Source organism: Suricata suricatta, chromosome 13, assembly GCF_006229205.1.
Source record: "Suricata suricatta isolate VVHF042 chromosome 13, meerkat_22Aug2017_6uvM2_HiC, whole genome shotgun sequence".
NCBI classification, from domain to species: domain Eukaryota; kingdom Metazoa; phylum Chordata; class Mammalia; order Carnivora; family Herpestidae; genus Suricata; species Suricata suricatta.
Window position 1 is genome coordinate 14,477,360 of NC_043712.1, and position 16,041 is coordinate 14,493,400.

The window sequence follows — 16,041 nt, forward strand, 5'->3', positions numbered from 1 at the left end:
CATAAATTGTGAAACCATGGCTTGAGCCGAAGTCAGAACCCAATAGACTGAGCCACCCAGGCGCCCCTATAATATATGTTTTTATGTTTTTATGTTTTTAAATTTATTTTTGAGAGACAGAGAGAGACAGTGTGAGTAGGGGAGGGTCAGAGAGAGAGAGGGAGACACAGAATTCAAAGCAGTATCCAGGCTCTGAGCTAGCTGTCAGCACAGAGCCTGATGTGGGGCTCGAACCCATGAACAGTGAGATCATGGCCTGAGCCAAAGTCAGACACTTAACCGACTGAGCCACCCAAGTGCACCAATATTTTTTTTAACAGAATGTATTTCTATAAACTGAGAAGAGGTTGGAAATGCTACTTTTGCCTTGGGAGCTCCAAATCAGACATAACTCCATCTCTTGGCAGGAGGTGATGTGGGAGACTCGGGCTTGGAGGATCCCTCTAATTGCCATGAACCCACTTCCATCCAACCTCATAATATGCATATGCAGCTGTGATGCCTTGTTTATGCAAATATATTCGTTTTTTGAACTTATCCAAATTCTCCCTCCCCCGTGAAGGATGTCAAGCCCTCACCAAGCTTTGCTTCCCTGAGCAGCAACAGAACTGATGGCTGTTTGCACAACTCACTTGATTCCCATAGGGTCTGACACTCATTTGTGTCCCTCCAGGCCCTGGCTTCAGTCTGACTTCCCAGTCTCATGCCCAATGACACTGTGCACGGGTGAGAATTATCCCTCCAGTTAACACTTCCCCAAAGAGGAAGTCTTCTTACAGCTTCAACTTTACACAGATCCTCTTCCTAGTTTATTTGGAATAATGAATTAGTGTTTGAGTAAGACAACATTTGTCTAAAATGACCTCAAATAGGGGCACCTGGGTGGCTTAGTCGGTTAAACTTCCGACTCCTGTTTTTGGCTTAGGCCATGATCTCATGGTTTATGATGTCAAGCCTCAAATCGGGCTCTGCGCCAACAGCTCGGAGCCTGCTTGGAATTCTGTCTCCCTCTCTCTCTGTCCCTTCTGCCACTCTCTCTCTCAAAATACATAAAAATAAACTTAAAAAATAAAAATAAAATAACCTTTAAAGATATTATAACTCGGCATGTTGATAGAAGTTTATAGAGGTCAAATGACAAATGTAACAAATGAGGCAAAGACATTTCACATAGTTTGGTGATTATTCATGGGGATGTGGCTGTCGCACACACAGGATGTCGTGAGAAGTGGCTTATTTTTAGGATCACTCCAAAAGGCAATATGGCAAATTCTGGGAAGATGGCATTGGATGATGTGGTTTTTGCATCTCCCTAAATCCTCCATTGAAAATAATGCTATGATATCACAACCAAACCCACAGACATCTGTTTCTTTTAATGAGTTATCAAGGTAGCCTCCAAACCTCAAATTATGACCCGATGTGGATGACACATCATCGCTTTGAGATCTGCATGGTATCAGAACCTGCAAAGGAAGAGACAAAGGGATGCAACAGGTTCTCTGACGGCCCTACAAGCAGGAAAGGGGTCGTGTCTCCACTGGGTGGTCAGTAGAACGCAGGCAGAAGGACTTCAATTGCTGGTCATCTGTGCGTGCCTGTGTGCCACACACTGCAGAAGTCCCCTGGAGGGTCTGAAAGGGCTGGAATAGTCTGAGCTCCACAAACCCTGAAAAGGACCCAATTAAGCTCTGTTCTAGGAAGAAATCCCACAAGGATGAGAAATTGCTGGAAACAGGATTCATACTAAGCCAGGGAAAAAGCCAAAGAAGACCAGATAGAAGTGGGGGAGATGTGAGGAGCTCTCAGAAAGTACAGGCCATATTGTCACACACACACACACACACACACACACAAGTGTGCTAGGGGCACCTGGGTGGCTCTCCGACTCTTGGTTTCCACTCACGGTTCATGAGTTCGAGTCCCATATTGGGCTCTGCGCTGACAGTGTGGAGGCTGCTTGGGATTCCCTCTCATCCTGTCTCTCTGCCTGTAACCCACTCACACTCTCTTGCAATAAATAAATAAATAGGGGCACCTGGGTGGCTCAGCAGTTGAGCATCTGACTTTGACTTAGGTCATGATCTCACACTTCGTGGGTTCAAGCCCCACATTGGGCTCTGTGCTGACAGCTCAGAGCCTGGAGCTTGGTTTGGATTCTGTGTCCCCCTCTTTATCTGTTCCTCCCCCACACATGCTCTCTTTCACTCTCACTTTAAAAAATAAATAAACATCAAAAAATAAATAAACTTTTTGAAAAGTGCTATAGAACTACAAAGCTAGAAAATCTGTCCTGACCCACTTATTTCTCCCAAAAGTTAAGGACAACTAATTTCACATAAGAATAAGCAACAGAAAAGGATCAAATTTGAGTCCCATACAAATTTATCAGTGAAGAAAAAGGAGACTTGAGATGACAATTTTATCACTATTGGCAGTGAAACTGCACCACAGAAACACTCCAGACAGATGAAAACGGTGAGCTACAATCTCAAAATGTACTAAAAGAAATTAAGGTAATAATGGGGAAGTGAAAGAAAACATAAGTCTGTAACAAAAACACTTAGTAATAATGTTATAGGACTCCAGAAGAATCAGAAAGAACACTAAACAAAAACCTCATTTCAGAAATCAATATTAAACTGGAAAGAGCACAGGAGTGAATGAATACAACAGGAAACACTCTAAAATATAAAGGTTAAAAGGAGTAAAATTTTAGACATCAAAACAAATGAGAGAAGAGATTAAAAAAAGATTTGAGGAAAAAGTGACAGAAATTGAAAATAGATAAAGAGCAACAAACACGTGTATAATACATAAGAGTTCAGAAAAGAAGAAAACAAGGCAATGGTACTGAAATCATTAAACAAACAAACAAAACAAAACTCTTTTCCAGCTGGAACCTTGGAAGACGCAGAGGACACAAAACAGAACATTGCTTCTGTGACAGGAAACCCTTAAGAAAAAGCAGAAGACAGGCACCTGGGTGGGCTCAGTCGGTTAGGCATCTGATTTCAGCTCAGGTTATGATCTCGCAGTTCCTGGATTCAAGCCCCGCATTGGGTTTTGTGCTGATGGCTCAGAGCTTGGAGCCTGCTTTGGATTCTGTGTCTGCCTCTCTCTGTGCCCTTCCCCTACTTGTGCTCTGTCTCTGTCTCTATCTCTCTCTCTCGAAAATGAATAAACATTTCAAAAAATTTTAAGAAATAACAAAGAAATTTCGCAGAGTTGAGGATGAAGCATCTGAGAAAGAAGTTTTCCTGAAAGATGCCTCAAAAGGCAAGGAGGAGGCTTATCTATGAAAAAAACTAGGCACCCCAGGAGGAATATAGGCAGCTGTGCAGAACTGAACAGGAGGATGGGCAGGATGGCAAGAAAGGCTAGCTGTGTCTCTACCTGTGGAACCCAAACTGGCATTCCTCATCAGGAGCAGAGGTATCAAGAGCACAAGCCCAAAGCTTCAAAAGGTATTGCAGTTCCTTATCCTTTGCCAGATCTTCAATGGCACCTTCGTTAAGCTTGACAAGGCTTTATTTAACAGGGTAAGGGCTGTGGAACTCCTATATAGGAGAACCCACACCTGAAGTTGATAAATAAATTGGTCTACAGGTGTGGTTATGGCAAAGCCAACAAGAAGTGAACTGCCATGACAGATAACACAGGGATTGCTAGATCTGTCGGTGAGGATGGCATCATCTGCACAGAGGACCTGATTCACGAGACCTACGGTTGGAAAATGCTTCAACAAGTAAACAACTTCTTATGGTCCCTCAGATTATCTTCTCCAAGAGAGGAAAAGAAGAGAAAGACCGCACCCATTTTGTAGAAGGTGGAGATGTTGGCAACACGGAAGACCAGATCAATAGGCTTATTAGAAGGATGAACTAAGATATCTGCCTTGGTTATTTTTGTAATCTGGCCCACTAATAAACAAATACTTTCAAATTGGAAAAAAAAAAAACAGTTTAAAAAATTTCCTTAAAGAAGAATCTGAAAGCACATAGTAGAAAAGAACACCATATACTCAAGAAAAATTACCCAGAGTGACCACTACCAAAACATTCTGAAAAGTACTTTGAGCTTCCAGGCAAAAGGACTAAGTCACTTAAAAAGGAAAGAAAATTGGATGGCTATCAGATTTCTTGACAGCAACATCTTATCAGGAGACAATGAAATGACATATTTAAGATACTCAAGGAAAGAAAATATGAGCCATATATTATTAATCCAGCTGAACTTACTTTCAAGTATCAAGACTGCAGACAAACTGCTATCAATAAGCAAGAACTCAGGAAATATTGTTCCCAGGAGCCTTTCCTGAGTAAACTACCAAAGGATGAAATTGACTGGAGAGACATTGACATAAGGCCTGGTGGTGAGCATTAAATATATAGCTACTTGTAGAACAAAGTATAAATGATGCTTATAAGGGAGAAGGTATAAGCCATGGAAACTATATGCTTGAAATCGTAGGAACCTGGCATCAACTTTTAAAAGGGGGAAAAGCATATAAAAAGTAGATTAAGCTTGTGATTGCCTTATAGTTATTACCTAGGAATAAAAGGATATTGTTTCAATTCCTGGGATAGAAGGTGGTGAAGAAGAGATTACTAGCAAATTTCAATATTATTCATGGTAGCAAATCAGTTATCAATTGCTGTAGATATAAATGTTTTGACATAAAGGAAGCAATTTGGACAAACTTGCAAACTTTCTTAAGTACTCCATCTTTCCCTTAAATTTTTTTTAAATGTAAAAATAAATAACATAGACCAAATTATGAAAGACTATTTGTATAAAAGATAGTACACTTATAAATACAATAAAAAACATGACAGAGTAAAGGGAAAATGTAACAATCATATCTAGGAGTATCATGGGATGGGGCACCTGGGTGGCTCAGTTGGTTGAGAGTTGGATTTTGGCTCAGGTCATGATCTTGTGGCTCCAGAGTTCAAACCCCATATCAGGCTCATTGCTGTCAGTGTAGGACCCCCTTCAGACTCTCTCTCTCTCTCTTTCTTCCCCCTTCCTGCTTGCACTCTCTCAAAAATAAATTTTAAAAAACATTAAAAAAAAGATGAGAGCAGGGGAAAAATGAAATGGAAACTTAACCAATAAGTAAGTCCAAAAGTTGCCACTTAAAAAAATATCAGTGAAGTAAGCTATTTGCATACCTAACCAAGACATTGGTGGAAGAAAACATACATAAATAAAATTAAAAATAACAAGAAATGACAAAATCCCTAAGATGAGTACTTTCATATTTGAATTCTGTCAATCCTGAAAATGAGATTATGTCAATGCTCCTTAAATTATTGCCAAGTATGGAAACATGAAGTAGTCTTCCAAATTCATTTTATAAGATGAGCATAATGTTTGTTCCAGAATCTAACAAAGTTTGCCCCCAAAATAAAAGTACAAATCAATGTTACTTGTGAATATCAATGTAAAAAATTAACACCAGCATATTAAAAAGACATATATTACCACCAAGTGGATTTTATTCCAAGAACACAAGTGTGGTTCAATATTAAGAAATCTATTAGTATTATCCATCATCTTAATAGAACTAAAGAGAAAAATCATGTGACATGTTTATAGATGGATGACCCATTTAACAAAATCCAACACCTTACACATGTTGAATCCACTCAGCTAAACAGGAAATATCAGAGGATATTTTCTTAGTCTGTGCCAACATTTGCATTCATTATCCAAATTAATCCTAATGACAATCTTACAAGGTAGGTAATATTCCCATTTGCTTACAAGAAAACTGCTGCTTTGAGAGAGAAAATTACCTAAGGACACATGTCATTAATATGTGGAAAAGCTGGTATTCGAATTTATGATCACCTGACTCCAAATCTTATTAGCATTTACACCTACATTATTCTTCCTTTTACAGGCTCTTCTGAGTCATCCTTGATCACCATAGACCTCAGATTCTACTTCCTGTTCCCCCTCGCCTCCCTTCCTCCTTCCCTCTGTCCCTCCTTCCCTCCCAGCCTGCCTTCCTGCCTTCCTTCCTTCCTTCTTCCCTTCCTGCCTTCCTTCCTTCCTTCCTTCCTTCCTTCCTTCCTTCCTTCCTTCCCTAAGGCATTGCCTCTTATTCCTCTAGCAACTTATTTGTACTCTTCAAGTAGCCCACATCCAATGCTTTGTTCATGTCACTTTATGACCTAAGGATGGTTATTTCCACTTGAGTCTTCTATTTCCTACCACGCTGTAAGCTACCTGAGAGAAAGCCTCCTAGCATGCACACCCTTCCTGCAAAGTGTCCTGTGCATTGTTGAGTTCAGAGGAGCACATGTGCATGGCCTGCTGATTGGTTGGTCATCAAGTGCTGGAATGTGCAGTTTCTCCACTAATTCAAAATCAGCACTGATACTTAATCATCTGCATAGTAGTGTGATCATTGTCCCCATATGTATTGATTATACTTCTGTAACCCCCAATATCCCCTTGAAGACTCCCTGCCTCTCACAATTGAAGAGAATCCTGTGGCTGGAGTAAGGCTGAAGCCTTCTCCCAGATTTCTGCTGATTCAAGGTGGGATTAAGTGAAGTAGGGCTTCCATCACATAGTACTTGATGTCTAAAGTAAAATATAATCCCTTCTTTAGAATTAGCAAGCACAAGAACTGTCATGATGAAAATGACTATTCTTAACATTTGAGAGTATACTGTATCTGACAGGGAAATTGTGGGAGGCTAAGGCTGTAAGGAATCACATCAGCTGGTACCTTGCTCTCAGTTTCCTGCTAATTTTCTAGACTCCTTCTTTCTTCCCTTCTTCTTTCTATCTTCTTTTCTCCACTTTTTGATTATCCTGAGAGCCCCACATTCATCTTCCTGGATGATGAAGAATCCTACATCATTATCCTTAGGTCTCTATGTCCTCCTTATAATGCTGACACATCAAAATTTATACCTTTTTGCTCCAAAAAGATTATCCTCTCTTTAGTGCCTTCTATTAAGATTATAGATATCCCCCCTCCTTGTGATACCTATAAGATATAAACCCCTGAATTGGCCACAGAGGCAAATAGGACACTAGGTCCGAGAAACGTACAATCAGAGATAAAACTTGTTGGTAGAGATGTGCTATAGAAAACAGTTTGGCGGTTTTCCCAAAGGCTAAATGCACAATTGCTGAATGACCTAGCAATTCCATATATCCCGCACAGGCACTTCCTTGTAAACGAATGTTCATAGAAAAGCATTGTAATAGCCCAAAGCTGGAAACAACTCAAATTCTCATCAACAGGTGAATGGTTAAAAAAAAAAGTATACTATATGGTGGAATATTACTTGGCCATAAAAAAGAACAAACACTGATATGAGTTACAATCTAGATGAGCCTTGAAAAAATTTCCTGAAAGAAGCCAGAAACAAAAGGTCACCTATTACATGGCCTCTTTGGTATGATGCATTCATAATGGAGCATATCCAAAGACAAAAAGCAGTGGAGAGGTTGCCAGGCAATGGGCGAAAGAAGAGGGAATGATCACTTAGTGGGTGATGTGGTATTTTTGTGAGATGATGAAAAAAAATTTTAATGTTTATTTCTGAGAGAGAGAAAAAGCATGGAAGGGGTAGAGAGAGAAGGAGACAGAATTTGAAGCTGGCTCCAGGCTCTGAGCCTGATACAGGGCTTTGAACTCATGAACTGCGAGTCATGACCTGAGTCAAAGTCTGATGCTTAACTGACTGAACCACCCAGAAGTCCCAGGATGACAAAAACTTTTTAAAACCACAGAGAGCTGCTTTATTGCACAACACTTTGAACTTTCTAATACCATGCATTGCATGCTTTAAAATGGTTTGAGAATTTTACCTCCATAAAAATAAATTAAAAAAAAAAACCCAAAAATATCCAGTGGTCAATAGTGTAAGTGGTATTATTTGGCGATCAGTTGAGGGGAAGGTGTCTCAGGCCAGATGCCCTTGAAAGGTGAACCCAGGGAGACAGCTTGAGGGTCCCAGATCCCAGTGCACTTGCATTCAGCTGATAGAAGCCAGATTAGGACTCATCTCTTTAGGTGATACTGAAGAAGGCAGGTGGCTAAAGGGTTTGGTGCCCAAGTGACGTTTCAGTCAGATACCCAACCAGCTATGCTGGATCAGGAAGAAACAAATGGTGCTGTCACCTCCCCATTCCACCTGCAGAGTCTCTTGACTAAAATCAGCTGCATATGAATATCTAAGGATAGTCTCCTTAGAGGGTCCTTCACTTTTATAATCACAGGGACCCCTAAATGCCACCACTGAGATCTCTAGTTTTAATAGACCAACTTGACTTGAAAGTTAGATGGAGGCTATCAATTATTATTATTATTATTATTATTATTATTATTATTAAAGTTTATGCATTTATTTTGAGAGAGAGAGAGAGAGGCAGGGAGGGAGAGAGATAATCTTAAGCAAATGTAGGGCTCTATCCTGTGAACTGTGAGATCATGACCTGAGCCAAAATCAAGGGTCAGACACTCAGCCCACTGAAACACCCAGACACCTCTATTATTATTATTTTGCTCAATATTCAGAGATAATCTTTCTTACCAAAACAATTTCACTGAAAACATTCATTACATTTAAGTGCATGTTTACAGATGAATATCAAGGTCCCCTATATTTGTATTTTTGTACTTTTATCAGTGTTAAAGCTTACTCCCTTTTATCATTTTTTTCTAAGTTTATTTACTTTGATAGAGAGAGAGTGTGTGCAAGTGGGTGAGAGAGAGAGAGAGAGAGAATCCTAGCACACAGGCTCTACACTGTCAGCACAGAGCCCAGCCCAACACAGGGCTCAAACACACAAACCATGAGATCATGACCTGAGCTGAAATCAAGAGACACACACTTAACCAACTGAGCCACTCAGGGGCCCTCCTTTTTTAATCAGTTTTTAAACAGTCACTTGCCGGGTACCAGCCACCAGGAAAGGCACTGGCCAAGGCAGGAGACAAGATGAATGTGGATCTTCCTTGCACAGCTGTTATAGTCCTGAAGGGAATTTAGAATTATGCACATGGTTCCAGGCACTAGGAATTCTATGAAAAGGTAAACCTGACAAGCCATGGGGGCACCTCAGTGGGAGCCTACTCTAGCTTGGGGGATCAGGACATCTGAGGGGACTCTTCCAAGGAGGTGATGTCTTAGATACATTATGCAGGGTAAAGTGGAGGTTGATCAGATGAAGAGCTGGAGGAATGGCCAGGAAGCAGGGATACCAGAAAGCAGGACAAATGTTATCATTGCCACTGAGGAAACTGAGAATCAGAGAGGTGGTGATCTACAATGATCACATTGGTAAAGGGACACACTTCCACAGAAACCTCAGAAAGATTTATAAGAGCCTTCCAAGTAAACAGCTGATGAAATAGGATTTAATTACACTTGTGTTAGATTCAGAAACATGTCCTGGTTGACTCAGCTATTATGGTTATAGTATCAACAGCAGGACACTTGGGTCCAACACACCCTCTGAGGCTAAATCCAATCTACCAAGATGTTGATCAAAATCCCTCTTACCTTCATTGGTTTCTGCTCTCTCTATACACCGGTCTTTCAGTCCATTAGTAAAACTCAGTTTAATCTTCAAAAAAGGAAATATTTTCACACTGACCTCTAGGAGGCCACAGATTCCCAGGAAATATCTTGCCCATAATCTTATAGGTCAGCACATTTACTTCCCTTTAATGGCCATCAATCCAAGGAGGGCCTCCACATTGGAAAGTTAGTTGTTGGAGAGAAACTGAGGGTGCAGGTGCCCACAAAGAAGGAGAAAGGCCCCTGGTTCCAATGTCATTGTCCAGAGGCCACATTCAGATGTCTTTAAAGAAAAATAAAACAACATGGAAGAAAGCATCGACACATTCAGGAGGTCACAGCAGCAGAAGGAAACGGAAGGTCTGAGCTGCCCGGGGAAGTGGATTTTGGCTCTGCACTCTCCCTTGTTGCTGCAATTTGAGATGTGCACACAGTGAGTTCTCCATCCTGGAGAACTAGTGAACAATGGGTTATCAGTTTTCAAATAAATACCAAGGGAAGTTTCATACTGATAGAAAGTACAACTGGAGAGAACATTTGAACCCAGTCATTATCTCCTCCGAGGAGCAAGTGACCAAAAGACAAAGATGCCAATGTGCCCTCCATCCATTGCTTTTCTCCCTCCAAATAAGCTCATTGTAACTTTCACACAGAGTCCCTGGGCCCTTCCTTGCACATTTCCTAAATGGCTGTATTTCTAGGAGTTGCTACTGACTCTAGGCATTTCTCTACCATGTGTTAAAATATGTGAATTATCCTGTGTCACATCATCTTAAAATCTTTAAAAGTACTAAGATTTGATGAAGAGTGACCTCACAGGTTAAATGACAAATGATAGCATTTGTCCTCCAAGGTTCTGTGTGTGAACAAGGATCTTCAATGCCTTCCTCTCCAAAGAGAGAAGCACAGAGTTTTAGAAATCAAACAGCTCCAAGTTTCAGTGGCTATTTGGCGGGAAAATACTAAGTGAATAATCATAGGGAATAGATGTTAGACATATGAATACCTGGATTTCAACTCCAGATCTTCCCCGAAGAAACTGTACTCCTTTGAAAAGCTCAGCTCTGCCAGAGGAAGAGAAGAGAACAGAAAGATTGGCAAGAAAATTGCACATCAGGAATTAGAACTTCTTTCAGGGTAGACAGAGATATGGGAGTAACATGGAGACTGGCTGGGAATTAGTCTTGAGAGGTAGGTTGGGGTCAGACTGAAAAATATTGAATGTCTTAGGAAGGAATTTGCCCTTGGTCTAGTATAAAATGTGTTTTCATTTAAGATTTTCTAGTGAAGGAGTAGCATGATCAAAGCAGCATTTGACAAAAGGAACAGAAGATGACACTTACAAAGTGAAGGATGGACTTTTTTGACAAAGGCTGGGACCTGAGAGATCACTTAGAGGCTCCAGCCTTGGAAAGCATTCAACTGAGGATAGACAGTATAAGAGACAGTGTCCATATATCTGGGAGTGAGTGTCCATGGAATGTGGAGTGATTGCCTGGGGGAGGCAAGAGCTAGAGGCTAGTTAGATGCCACTCTGCATGGGGCAGTCAAGATTTTCAGGAGCTTTTCAGGAAGGAAATAGAGTCTTAAGACCAGCAGTCTTGGCATCAGACTCATCCTTCTTGGAGTCCTGGATCTGCCATTTAATAAATCTGTGAAATCAGCTTTGTCTCCACTGAGAGTCTCAGTTTCTTTATCTGTAAAAGGGAAATGACTAGTAACTGCATAGGATTACTTAGCAGGATTGAATGAGAAAGCTAATAAAGTAATGTATGGAAGTCATTAGCATCTAGGAAAATGACCAATAAATGTTATGTGTAATTATTAAACACATACTATGGAATACACAAAGGCAAGAAAGTAAAATGGGTTTGAAGGCAATGTTTTCCACAAGTTAAATTTGCTTAGGCAAAACCAAAGATTTTATTTATTTATTTATTTATTTATTTATTTATTTATTTATTTATTTTCAAATAAAGCAGTGTTTCAGTTGCTCTTGTGGGACCAAAAAAAAAAAAAAAAAACAAACAACAACAAAACAACAACAACCAAGTGGCTGAATGCCACAAGGTGTTTCCATCTTGGTTTCTGCTTTCTCTTTGTACAGGCTTTGTCCTCTTGAAGGGCTTTGTCTTCATTGTGAGAAGCAGAATCAGAAGTGTTTATAACCAGGCATCTCAGCTTTGTCAACAGAGATGGACCGGGTCCCTGAAGCACCATTTAAGATTTTCCAGGAAAAAAAGAAATTCTGATTGACTTCATTTGGCCAGCTCAGTCCTGGGACAATCAGCTATAGCCAGGGTGGGGGAAAAGGGGGATCAAACTCTCATTCTTAGTACATGATTGGAGTGGGCAAGGAGTCTAGTTGCAGATCTATTGATTGGGCCCACCTGGCTTTATAAATTTGCATAAGGGCTTTTGTACCATGGGTGGGCACACTTTCCTTGTCTACACTTTCTTTGCTGGGCATAGAACTGGGAAAGGTGAATACCCTTCCCTCACGCCTCCCCCTTCCCTTCTCTCCATGTTCCCACGATGGGCTCTGCTGACCAGATATCATCCCAGACACTTGGGCAGTGAGGGGTTATGTGGTTGGGTCATGCTGTCTTTGCCTGGGCCAGTCACCCTGCTACCACTTGAGATTCTAGGCAGAGCTGTGAATGAACACATTTCAAATGCTATCAATATTTTATGAATTTCCATCCACTTACTTTAATGGGGAACTGTAAAAGCATTTAACCATATTACACCCCATCTCTCAGGCACTGCATTATTCCAACAGAGCTGTTTTATTAGAGTCAACCACCAGGGCAGTGGGATGGCTTTATTCCCCTCCCCTTCCCCCATAAGTCTGTTTGTCTGTCTACCAAACAATGCCCCATAATTATGTATATTTATCAAATAAAATCAACCCTTAGCAGAGGGAATCTCACCTTGGTAATAATGCATGTGCACATATACACACATGTGTGCTCACATTTATATGCACACAGCCCAGTGCGCTAAGAAAGGTTTCATCTTCTGGCCCTGCTTGACTGGACTTGGGTTTTCAAAGAACATTTGGTTTTATGGACTCCCCTGGGTTCTTTCCTGGAGCATTTACTCCTTTATCTTCTGGGGGAAAAAAATCTCAAGGAAGCATCTTACCTGAAGTTTAAACATCTGAAATTAATGGTTAAGCATCCAGGCGTCAGAGTCACATGGACATTGGTTCATAGCTCAACCCCACCATTTACCTTTATAATCTTAGGCAACCCACTTGACATCACAGCGTCCTCTCTGTAAAAGGGGGATTTCAGTAGCTCCTTTTCAAGGTGCTAAACGTGCTGAGGACTAGGTGAGGAAGCGCATGCAATCGCTTAGTGCAGCAGCTGCATGGTAAGAAGAACATTTAGAACTTCTAATATACAACATGCATTTGTTTCTGGAGAGAGTTTCTGTCTGCACCATCTGCCTGAGCCCTGCTTCCCTCCCATCACTGCTTATCTACCTTCCTTCCCCACCCCCCTCAAAACCCCACTTTATACCCCAGCTGGGTCAGGACTTCACCCCATCTCATCTGTCGTGAGAAGCCTTCCTTGGTCTTCCTAGACTGGGTTAGGAAGCTTTCTCTGAGCTTTCCATCACCACTCACTGACTTTCCATAATGCAGTATTTAGCTTACTCTGTTATAACTGTCTGCTCCCTCTGGACGACAAGCTCCTTGTGGTCAGAGTTCAAGCACTAGTTCTTAGCACAACTAATGAAGCCCCTGGGATCTGAGCTCTGCCGACCTCATCTCTCAAAAGCTTCTAACTGGCCCCTCTTCTCTGTCTGTTGAGTCTAGTGGCCATTTTGTTCAGCACTCATTCTGTGCAAGACAGGGTTTTAACCACGTTATACGCAACTGCTAATTTAATCCTATGAGACAGAAGCTATTGTGAGCCTCATTGTACAAATGAGAACAATGAGGCTAGAATATGATAGGAAAACCATACAAGGTCCCCTGCTAGTAAGGAATAGAGCCAAGGTTTGAGATTTGGTGGTCTCATTCCAGAAACTGCACCCACCACCATGTTTATTTATACTCTGCACTCATTTATTTAGACTCTGTTCTATCCACCACTCCAGCAAAACTGACCTCCTCACAGTTCCTCTTACCCATGCCATGTTCAGTCTCAACTCATTGCCATTTCACATGCTACCCTTTCTCCCTGAGATGCCCACCTGCCTCCCAGATTATCTTCGAATTGTCCCTCAGGAGCCAGAGCACCTTCCTTAATGCCCTGTCTTTGTTTGCACCCAATATGATATGTAGAGTGCGTCATTCTGTTTACTTTCCTTTTTGCCCATTGGGCATAGGCTTCCTGGGGTAGGGACTGTGCCTTTGTCATGTTCCTGGTACCTAATGCAGTTCCTACCCCCAGTGGAAAATTAGTATCTGCTTGTTGAAGAAATTCTTTTGACATTCTTGGAAAGACTTCCTCAATATCGTCATCTCTTTTAATCCTGGCTGCCACAAAAATTGTATATGTAAATCTCTATCTTTGATAACATGGTTATCTCCATGCATAGTTAACTAAGGTGACAGGACAAATGAAATGACTGCTAGATAAAAGGACAAATAATGTGTGTCTGTCTGAATTGCTTAGGGACCAGCCAAATGAGTCCTAGGACTCTATAGCCAGCTGGCATCTACAGAGTGGTTGCAGTAATGGTGTGGTGTCTCACCACTAGTTTCTCTGTTACTCTTTGAGGAGGAAATTGTGTTCACAAGGAGCATGGAGAAATGGGAAAACAAAGTACAGCCTTTATGCCTAAATGTCTGGGCCCAGGTATCTCTATCCAAATGTTGAACATCTTTGAGAAGAGGGGCTTGTATAAAAGATTTATGGAAAAAAGCTTCAGTATCTCCTACACCATCAGTAGGGTCTGGAGAACAGACTCTGAGTCCACTTACTCAAAAAGATCTTGGACAAGGAGAAATGCCTAGTAATCCAGTCAGAAGAAAGGAATCCTTAGTGAAGAGTGGACAGGAACTCAAACTTACTCCATATTTTCATTTTCTGAAGGATCTGGTGTATCCCCTCTGGCTAAAGTACTGGACACTCTTACTTAAAACATCTGGAGAGTGTTGAAACAATGGGTATGAGAAAAAGTTTACAAAAATGTAGACAATGTCAAGTATCAAGTGTCACTGCTAGAAAAATCAAACTAAAACTTTAAGTAGCAGGTCAGAAGATGTGTGGACTTGGAATAACATGGTAGAAGACGAGTAATGAAAAGACAAAAATTATAGATGTTTGCTACAATCAGAGGTAGAACTTCTTAGTCAACTTTCTGGCCAATATGTTGAGGTCACTGACAAGACAGAGCTCACAAGGGTACACCAAGAGAGGCACGATATTCTGCGTTAAGGGTGAAGGAGTACCTTGGCTGGAGCTAATCTGCTTCTCATTGGATCCTGTTCTCATCTATCTCAGTGAGCCTTGGGGTAGTGACTGGGTGGGATCACCCTGCTTCCTTCCTTTCCCTAGCTTCCTGAGCTCCTCCCTCCTTACCACAAGAGTAAGATCATTTCTGACAAAGAAATGAAATCAGCTGCCAAGCCTCATCAGGTGCCTGTGTTTCTCCCCTCCCCACTTCCAACAAAACCTTCCTCCTGAGCAGACAGAAAACATTTCAGCCTCGTGACAGCCCCCTGTCACTCTGATGCCGTGTGTCTCACTTCTGACATGATAAGCGTGTGCATGAGACAGACAGTGTTTGTGTGATGCTGGCGGCTTTGTAGTGGAATCACAAGGCTGGGATGAGGGAGGCAGGTCAGGGCTCGGGCATTTGTGAAGCTGGGTCTTTTCCTTTTCTGTACATCTCCTGCCCGACAGGTTGACGATGCAGCGGCAAGACTTTTAGGTCATGCAGAATCCCAGTCCATTGTTCAAGAAACCTCAAGCTACAAAACTCTACCTCGATCTGATGGTTTCAGTAAAAACCAGCTTAACTCAATTGAACAGACATTTACTGAGATCCTGTTTTGTGCCACACAATGATATTAGATGCCAAGGACTACAACAATTAGGAAGAAGGAGGAGAAAGAGGAGGAGGAAGAGGAGAAAGAGAAAGAAAATGAAAAGGAGAAGAAGGAGATGGAGAAGGAGAGGGAAAGGGAGAGCAAGAAGGAAAGTGAGAGGGAGAGCGAGGGGGCGAGAGAGAAGGAGAGGAGGAGGAGGAGAGAATAGGAAGCAGAAAATTATAATAGTGGTTCCTATTTGAGGACATGCTATGTACCACATTCTCTGGTTATTGTTATAGATGAGTTTACATTTATGAGTAAGGTATTACAAATGAAGAAAGTCAAGCTCAGAGAGGGGAAGTAACTTACTAAGCTCAAACCAGCAATGAGTTACAGATCTAGAACCTGATTTAAGTGTCTGGTTCCAAAGCTTCTAATGTTCACCTTTATGTTCTATTTTCACCAATGAGCCCTATATAGTAAGCCATATAT

At 41.4% G+C, this 16,041-nt stretch overlaps 1 pseudogene; it reads left to right on the forward strand.

The window, feature by feature from the left end:
• Positions 1–1,663: 1,663 nt before the first annotated feature.
• On the forward strand, positions 1,664–3,888 carry LOC115276748 (annotated as a pseudogene).
• Positions 3,889–16,041: the final 12,153 nt, after the last annotated feature.